The following is a 7,500-nucleotide window of genomic DNA, read 5'->3' on the forward strand; positions in this document are numbered from 1 at the left end:
GGAGACAATCTGTGTCTCAGTCCCAATCTAGGTCAATAAAGGTTAATGCGACTGGAGAAATGGCTTTGGGTGTTTGAACTTGTACGTTAGAGATCCTGGCTATTCCCCTCTTAGATACCTCATTAGCAGCTTGAAACTAGAAGTTACCCAAAGACACTAGGTGTTACTAGGAGTAACGGCTAGGCTGGGCTGAAACCATCGCTATTTTTTTTTTTTTTTTTTTACTTTATTTTTTTACTATTTTTTTGTTTTGTTATTTTGTCATGTTATTTCATGTTCTGTTATTTTACTTTATTTCATCTATCTTTTTCTGGATATCTTTGTCATGTGGTAGTTATTCATGACACGACGAAATCAACATGAAGCTATCGTGTTTACGAGATTAAAAAGAAGCTGTTCTGACAGCTAACGAAATATAAATGACAAACATAGCTTATCCATAATACGGCGCTACGAGCAACATGCATAAGAAAACGTTCTATTAAAAAAAAAAAAAAAAAAAAAAAAAAAAACAGACCAACAGACGGACAGACAAATAGACAGGCCAACAGACAGCACATTAAGTCATAAGTGAGAAGGTAGACGGTGATGGAGTTTTGGTGTTTATTATCAACAGTGGGGGAGTAGGGGGGGTTGTGATTATTATTATAGCTTTAGGTGGCCGGTTGGGCGGGATGGGAAGTTAGGGGAAGGTTAGAGGGGTGGAGGTGGTGAGAGTACAGGATCGACAACCCGGGGTCAGTATGGGCGGAGATGAGGGGAGGGAAGAGGAGGGAAGAGGAGGAAAGAGTAGGGAAGAGGAGTGAAGAGGAGGGAAGAGGAGGGAAGAGGAGGGGAGAAGAAAGGTGGGAGGAGTACAGGACCGATAACCCGGGCGAGCTAGGACACCGGGGTCAGTTTAGGCGGAGATGAGGGGAGGGAAGAGGAGGGAAGAGGAGGAAAGAGGAGGAAAGAGGAGGGACGAGGAGGGAAGAAGAAGGAGGAGGAGGGAAGAGGAGGGAAGAGGAGGAAAGAGGAGGGAAGAGGAGGGAAGAAGAAGAGTGGGGGGAGAGTACAGGACCGATAACCCGGGCGAGCTAGGACACCGGGCTCAGTTTGGGCGGAGATGAGGGGAGAGAAGAGGAGGGAAGAAGAGGGAAGAGGAAGGAAGAGGAGGGAAGAGAAGAGAAGAAGAGGGATGTGGTAAGGTGCGCGGGATTCGAAGCCACAACTAAGCTGATACGAGACCAGCAGGCTTCCTATGAAGCCAAAGGAGGAGGAGGAGGAGGAGGAGGAGGGCGGGGGTTTAGGACGAAGATAGGGAGGAGGGGAAGAACAGGAAAAGGAGAAGGAAGAGCAGGAATAGGAGGAAGGTGAGGGGAGAACTAGGAGGAAGAAGAGTATGACTAGGAGTAGGAGTAGGAGGAGGAAGAGGAGGAGGAAGAAGAAGGTTGGGGGAGGAAGGTGGGGGACAAGAAGAAAATGGGGAAGAAGGTGGGGAAGAGAAAGGTGGGAAGAAGCAGATGTGGAAGGAGATAAAGATGATGATGGTGATGATGATGGTGATGATCATGATGATGATGAAGACGAAGATGAAGATGAAGATTATGGTGATGATGATGATGATGATGATGAAGATGATGATGATGATGATGATGATGATGAAGATGATGATGATGATGATGATAATGCTGCTGATGCTGATGATGATGATGGTGATGCTGATGATGATGACGATGATGAAGACGAAGACGAAGCCGAAGATGATGACGATGATGAGGAGGAGGAGGAGAAGCAGGTGGAGGAGGAGGAGGAGTAGGAGGAGGAGGAGGAGGAGGAGGAGGAGGAGGAAGAGGAAGATGAGGGGGGACGTGGATTGGAGGAGGCATCTCCGGATGCTCGGAAGCTCCTGGAAAGGGGAGGACGGGAAGACAAATGGGAGGAAGTTCTCTCCACGGGGGGAGAAAATGAGAAAGCCGGAGACCACGACGACGACGGGGCCGCCTAGGCAAACCAGATCCAAATTTCACCGTCTACTCTGGACCTCGAGTTCCCCGGAAATAATAATGAAAACAAAATAGAATAAAATAAAATAAATTTAATTCAATTCAATTACATTTAATTAAATTAAATCAAATTAAATCAAGTTAAATTAAATTAAATTATGCTAGACAGCCCAGATCCAAATTCACTATCTACTCAGGACCTCGAGTTCCTGAAAAATGATAATGAAAAAAAAAAAATAATAATAATAATAATAATAATAATAATAAACAAAGAAAAAAAATGAATAAAAAAGTGCGAGAGATCCCAGATCCAAATTAACCATGGACTCAGTTCCCCGGAAATAATAATGAAAATAAAATAAAATAAATTGAATTAAATAAAATTCAATAACATTTAATTAAACTAAATTAAATCAAATAGTGCTGGAGAGCTCAGATTCAAACTCACCATCTACTCAGGGCATCAAGTTCCTCAAAAATAATAATGAAAAAAAGAAATTAAATTAAATCAAATTCTGCTAGAGCCCAGATGCAAATTTACCATCTACTCAGAACCTCGAGTTCCCCAGAAATAATTATGAAAATAAATTAAATTAAATTAAATCAAACAATACGAGACAGCCCAGATCCAAATTCATCATCTACTCAGAACCTGGATTTCCCCAGAAATAGTTATGAAAATAAATAAAATAAAATAAAATAATGCTAAAGTTAAAACAATTGAATAACAAATATTACAATATCATAAAACGAAAAAGTTAAATAAGATAATAAGCTAAAAGAAAATGCAATGAAATAAAATGAAATTAGATAATAAAATAAAACAAAGCAAATTAATATGAAATAAGACAAAATAGAATAGATTAAGACAAAATAAAATAAAATAAAGTAAGAGAATAATTAAGACAAAATTAGATCAATAAAATAAGATAGAATGAATTGGAACAGCACAACATAATATAGGAGAAAATAGACATAAATAGATTAAAATGAAAAAAATAGAATTAAATAAGAGCATGAAACAAAATGAGATGAAATAGGATAAGATAGCATAGTAAGATTAAATAAAATAAAAGTAAACGAAAATATAAGATTTGATAAAATACAATAAAAATTGAAATATATAAAACTAATAATGAAAATGAAATCAAATATATTAAAAAAAGATTAAACAAAAGAAAAAATATATAACAGAATGAATTAATCAGATTGAAATAAAAAAAGAATAAATAAAATAAAATAAAATAAAATAACACAAGGTAAAAAATAGGTATTGATTCCCAATGACCAATATGCTCTTTCCAGGAAAGTAAAAAAAAAAAAGAAAAAAGAAAGAAAGAAAAAAAAAGGAAGAAGAAGAAGAAGAAGAAATTCAATTCTCTCTCTTGGGAAATTTTCCTCATGTGTTTTATTTAGTTATACCCAAGGGGTACAACAAATAAACTCGTTCGTATAAACTAAATAAAGACATGTGGCATATGACAGGACAGAAATATTAAAATATCTAAATGATCACCAGGCTGAAAGTGGGGAAGATGAATGAATAAATAAATAAATGAATAAATAAATAAATAAAAATAATGAAGAGAAAGTTTGCTTTCCCCCGCTTGTTGAAAGAGGTAGACGTGAAGGGTGAGGAAGAGGAAAAGAAGGAAATGGAGGAGGAGGAAGACGAAGAGGAAGATAATGATGATGATGATGAGGAGGAGGAGGAGGAGAAGGAGGAAGAGGAGAAGGAGGAGAAGTAGGAGGAAGAGGAGGACGAGGAGGAGGAGTAAGAAGAGGAGGAGGAGGAGGAGGAGGAGGAGGAGGAGAGAGAGGAGGAGTAGGACGAAGAGGAGGAGGAGGAGGAGTAGGAGGAGGAGTAGGAGGAGGAGGAAGAGGAAGAGGAGTAGGACGAAAGAGGAGGAGGAGGAAGACGAGGAGGAGGACTAGGAGGAGGAGGAAGAGGAGAAGGAGAAGGACAATAAGGACAAGAAAGACGAGTAGAACGAGGAGGAGGAGGAAGAGGACTAGGAGGAGGAGGAGGAGAAGGGGAAAGACAATAAGAACGAGAAAGACGAGTAGAACGAGGAGGAGGAGGAAGAAGAGGAGGAGCAGGAGGAGGAGGAGGAGGAGGAGGAGGAGGAGGAGGCTTTGGAAGACGCTGAGGAGAAGAAAGTAGTTGGCAAGGAAGACCCAAGGGACCAAAGGAAAGAAAAGAAGAGAAGAAAAGAGATAAAGAGAGAGAGAGAGAGAGAGAGAGAGAGAGAGAGAGAGAGAGAGAGAGAGAGAGAGAGAGAGAGAGAGAGAGAGAGAGAGAGAGAGAGAGAGAGAGAGAGAGAGAGAGAGGGGGGGTAGCGAAGATGTTGTTGAACAAAAGTGTGGGAGGGAAAGAGAGTAAGAAAGAGAGAGAAAAACAAAGATCGGAGAGAGCAGACAAGGAAGAATGCGAAAACGCCAAAAAAAAAAAAAAAGAGGACGTCCTAAGAGGAATTTGGAGAAAACGAAAGAGAACGGAAACGAAAAACTGTGGAAGAGGAGAAAAGAAAATAGAAAAAAGAATGAACATAATGATAGGAGAAGATAAAGAGGCGTAAATGAATGAAAAATGATACCCGAAGAACGAAAAATCGAAAGAAATAACAGAGGAGTAAGGCGAAGGAAAGAAATCCATAATAAAGGCAATTCAGTAGAGGAGGAGGAAAAGAAAAGAAAATAAATCAAAGCAATTATTAGAATTAAATAGAATATAGAAAAAAGGAAGAAGAAGATTAGATTAGGGTAGATTAAGTTTGGTTAGGTTAGGTTAGACTAGGTTGGCTTTTGGTTTGGTTAGGTTAGGTTAAAATATGTTGGGCTGGGTTGGGTTTAATTAAGTTGGGGTAGGTTAGGTTAAATTGGTTTTAGGTTAGATTAAGCCAGGCTAGGGTAGGTTAGGTTAGATTAGGTAATGTTAGGTTGGGGTAGGGTAGGTTAAATTGGTTTTTGGTTAGGCTAAGTCAGGTTAGGCTAGTTTAGGTTAGGTTAGGCTAGGTTAAGTTAGGTTAGGTTAAGTTAGGTTAAGTTATGGTAAGTTTGGTAAGGTTATGTTGAGTTAGGTTGGATTAGATTAAGTTAGATTAAGTTAGGATAGGTTAGGTTGTATTAGATTAGGTTAAGTTAGGTTAGATTAGGTCAGGCTAAGTTCGGTTAGGTTAGGTTTAGTTACGCTGGGTTAGGCTGGGTTAGATTAAGTTAGATTAGGCTAGGTTAGGTTGTGTTAGATTAGATTAGGTTAGGCTTGGTAGAAGGAAGAAAGGAGAGAATGGAGGAAAATGTAAAAATGAGGCTGAAAACGAAACGTTAGAAGACGAGTAACAAAGTAAACGAAGAAAAACTATAAAAAAGAGAAGAAAAGAACGAAGAGGAGAATAAAGGAAGAAAAGAACGAAGAGAAGAAGGCACATAAAAAAAGAGTAAGAAGAGAAAGGAAATGAATCAAGAAGAGGAAGACAAAGAAGAACAAGAGTGGAACGGAAAACGAATGCAAATTCTTGCGCTGACAAAAGAAAAGCAACCTGACGTAAAAAGGATACACAGGAACGAGACGAAGAAGAAGAAGCAAAACACGCTACACATCTCGCTTCTCCATCCTTCCTCCCCCAGGCCATCTCCTCCTTCCACAACGGCCTCTGCCAAGAAGGAGATCAACATACGAAAGATAACGACACTCAGTTATGTAAACAAAGAAATCAGAATGAAAATTTATGAGATATACGTGACTCCATACGATAAACGGTTGGAGTATGTAGATGAAAGGAAGCGGAAAAGGGAGTATGAGAAAGTGCATGCAGGTTTATGTGTGTATGTGTATGTGTGTGTACGTGTTGTGTGATTCACCATGGTCTTGGATCCCGTGTTGGACTCGTGATCAACAGCTATTTCCCTCCCGGAAGAGAGCTCAGAGCTCATCAATGACCGATCTATGGGTAATGTTGTGACCTTGGGCGGGACTCGAACCCAGACCACCGTAGTGGCGGCCGCGGACGCTACCACTACGCCATGCGAGTTGTGTGTGTGTGTGTGTGTGTGTGTGTGTGTGTGTGTGTGTGTGTGTGTGTGTGTGTGTGTGTGTGTGTGTGTGTGTGTGTGACAGAGAGAGAGTAATTCGCCGCGTTCTAGGATCGACAGCTATTACCCTTCCGGAGGAGAGCTTATAGCTTATTTATGGCCCGGGCAATGGCTAATAATGCGACTTTATACGTACACAAACACACACACACACACACACACACACACACACACACACACACGGACGCACACACGCAACTCATCCCTCAACAGAGTTGGAGCACCGGCTCGTTGTGCAACGATGCTCAAATTTTTAGCTCTGGTCGAGGATCGATCTCAGAGAGCTAAATCAGTGTATTAGCGAACTACAGAGAGAGAGAGAGAGAGAGAGAGAGAGAGAGAGAGAGAGAGAGAGAGAGAGAGAGAGAGAGAGAGAGAGAGAGAGAGAGAGGAGAGAATTAAACAGAGAGACAGACAGATAGACAGAGACAGACAGACAGACAGATAGACAGGAAGAGTGAGAGGGAAAGAACGATGGACAACGAGAGAGTTTCTGAGGAAAAGGGACTAAGAATATGAGCGAGAAAAAAAAGGGGAAAGCGTTAAAAAAAGGGGGGAAGAGGTAAAAAAAAATAGGAAAGAGGTAAAAAGGGAGAGAGGTGAAAAAGAAAGAGGCAAAAAAGGAGAAATAAGAAAAAAAAGGGAAAGGTAAAAAAAAGGGAGAGAGAGGTAAAAAGGGAAAGAGGTAAAAAGGAAAGAGGTAAAAAGGGAGACGTAAAAAAAGGAAAGAGGTAAAAAAGAGAGGAAAATGGAAAGAGGCAAAAAAGAGGTAAAAAACAAAAAAGGAAAGAGGCAAAAAAAAAGATATTAAAAGAAAAAAGAAAGAGGTAAAAAAGAGAGGAAAAATGGAAAGAGGCAAAAAAGAGGTAAAAAAGAAAAGAAAAAAGGAAAGAGGCAAAAAAAAAAAGATATTAAAAGAAAAAAGAGAGAGGAAAAAAAAAAGTTGGGGGGGAACAAGGTAAGACTCTTCCTCTGGAGCAGAGTGAGGAGGCAGACGCTCTCAAGGTGGTGTCCAGAAGGGCCTCTGGAAGTAGCCGCTGTCGAGAAAGAGACAAGAGGGACTCGAGAAGAGAAACGAAGAAGAGCAGCAGAGGAAGGCGTGAAGGGAAAGAGGAAGGCGGAGGGAGGGCTACCGAAGGAAAGGTTGGGAGAAGGAAAGAGGAAAGAAGGGAAGGAAAAGAGTAAAAAAGAGAAGAAGAGAAGGGATGAGGAAAAGAGAGAGGGGGAAGAGAGGGAGGAAGGAAGGAAAAGAAGGAGGGAAGGGGGAGAAGGGAGGTAGGGAGGGGGGAAAGAGGGAGGTAGAGAGAGGGGGGAAGGGAGGGAGGAAGGAAGGAAAGAAAGGAGGGAAGGGGAGAAGGGAGGTAGGGAGGTGGGAGAGAGGGACGTAGGGAGAGGGGAAGAGAAGGAGGGAAGGAGAGAGGGA

Source organism: Oratosquilla oratoria, chromosome 12 (assembly GCF_046742065.1).
Source record: "Oratosquilla oratoria isolate Oo_2021 chromosome 12, ASM4674206v1, whole genome shotgun sequence".
Taxonomy (NCBI): domain Eukaryota; kingdom Metazoa; phylum Arthropoda; class Malacostraca; order Stomatopoda; family Squillidae; genus Oratosquilla; species Oratosquilla oratoria.